This window comes from Nothobranchius furzeri, chromosome 9 (assembly GCF_043380555.1).
Source record: "Nothobranchius furzeri strain GRZ-AD chromosome 9, NfurGRZ-RIMD1, whole genome shotgun sequence".
In the NCBI taxonomy this organism is placed as follows: Eukaryota; Metazoa; Chordata; class Actinopteri; order Cyprinodontiformes; family Nothobranchiidae; genus Nothobranchius; species Nothobranchius furzeri.
The window spans coordinates 42,628,153-42,630,252 of record NC_091749.1 but is presented as its reverse complement, the minus strand read 5'-3'; the positions used below and the strand labels follow the sequence as shown (position 1 = coordinate 42,630,252).

Sequence of the window (2,100 nt, the reverse complement as noted above, 5' to 3'; positions counted from 1 at the left end):
TCTTAACATAAGTCCGATTCTCCCCCACCCCCACCCCACCCCCCGCCGCCGTCAGACATCTGGATTTTTTCCCTGCTGTGTGAACGCAGCCGAAAGGACAAGTTCCGGTACAAAAGTGGTGTGTCTGAAAACACAGTTCCGGTTAAAAGCCGGATTGAATTGTCCACAAATGTTCCAGAATATCTGTCTGAAAAGGGCTAACTGACGCAGCACTAGTTGACAGACAGCATTACAGCGTGAAATCCAGCTTGTGACCTGGTTCTGTAAGGAATTCTGTTCAGGAGGTCACATTTCAGGCTCTCCACATCATGTGTGACTGACTTTTACGTTATAACAACGATCACACACTAGGAATGTTATAAAGCGCCTATATAGGAGATTCTTTTGTATATTATCTCACTTTATAAACTCCCAACAACAATGTGCTTCTATTTTTTTTTTCAGGCTAAATCTATCCAAGACACTGGCTGTCAGACTGATTTAGCTGCAAGAATGCACTTGTTCAGGCTGATGTGAAACCTTCCCTGTAGCAAAGGTGAATTATTTTAAATAATCTTCTATGTAAACATTTTATTACCTTCTAGTTTTAATTTGTTTTACAGATTATTGTTACACGTGATTTTATGCTCTTTTAAACATTTATAAATGTGCTGCTTCTTTGTTTTTACATAGCCAGCCAGAATGGAGTTCACAGCCGCAGTGTGTCTGGTGACCCACGGGGACCATGATGAAAATTCATCTTCCAGAAAGTCCCAGAGCGTCCACACCCCCTGAAAAGACCAAGATGTAAGGTGTCTGCTGTTGATTCCAGCTTCCACCTCAGTGACAGTGCAAGCTCAGTGAACTGTTCAAGGTAAAAAGAAAAAATTAAAACATTTCAGAATTTTTAAGATATTAACAATTAAATAAGTATGTGGTTACATCATGACATCATGAAGGAGGCTACTGATTCTGCCCCTGTGACACTTGGTGGTGACGTGTGAGCTGATTCACCTGGAAAATACCTTTTACATCAAATATTTTGTTTTTGCTATCAAAAGTAAATTAACTAATAACCTGCATTATTGCAGGACACTCAGCAAAATATAGACTGTACACCATGAGGCAGGCACACGTTAATATTCTATAAGAGCACATAAGGTGAGCAACACCACATATTGTACACTGTCCTGAATTTGTTTTCTTTCTGCATCTCATTAGCCTGGCTGATCACCTGATAACTCCTGTCATCTGGTTATGACAGCATGAGGATGTCCTCACACACCTGTAACCTATCAGCTCATCTGGCAGAATAGAGAGAGAAGAGACAACACCACATCTCCTGTTCCTGGAAAGCCTTCAGCCATCCTTCGATGACTGAGAACCTCCATCAGCTCTGTCTCCTGTCTGCCTACAATTATTATAATAAATATTGTGTTTGACAAGTTTTTTGTGCTGCCAAATATCTCATTTAGATTCCAGTTTTGATATTTTAATGGATATTTATAAATTACATTGATTATCACATTTTTGTTGCATGCTTAACTAGCTCTATTGTGATGAATTAAACTAGCACCTCACTGTTAAAAGCTAGTTTTAATTTCAAGCATGTTTAAGTATTTATGGACATGAACAAAAACAGGAAATATATAAATTGAGATTTATTTAATTAATATAACAAATAAGGGGGAAAGAGTCATTGAAAGGCACATTCTTCTGGAAGCTCCTGATCCTGACGACACCAGACCAGCTGCAGACACCAGAGGACCTAGAACCGAGAGAGCAGCTGTTATTAGTAAATAAATAAAGAAATCAGGGCAGTTTTAGTGGGCTGAACACATTACAGAATAATTTTCTCATGGGGTATTTTCATAACTTTATATGCAGCAGACTAACTTGAGGCCAGGGCTACCGAAGAGCTGCTATCCAGCACGTTTCAGTGGATTTTCCTGCTTTAACAGGTTAGATTAGCTGTTAAGCAGCTCAGCTATTTGTTGCTGATTAAAACCAGGTGTGCTGAAGCAGATAAACCTCTAAAACATGCTGAATACTAGCTTTTTAGGGCCGTGGAGCCAAACACTGCAGCTAATCCAATGCTATGGCTAACGGCTACTTACCGTT

At 39.6% G+C, this 2,100-nt stretch overlaps 1 long non-coding RNA gene across 1 annotated transcript; it reads left to right on the top strand.

Annotated features, from left to right (window-relative positions):
• The first annotated feature begins 209 nt into the window (after positions 1 to 209).
• On the top strand, positions 210 to 1,865 carry LOC139071620 (uncharacterized). The gene is made up of 3 exons (XR_011521468.1): positions 210 to 535; positions 673 to 853; positions 1,201 to 1,865. It is a non-coding gene; the product is annotated as an uncharacterized lncRNA (long non-coding RNA).
• Positions 1,866 to 2,100: the final 235 nt, after the last annotated feature.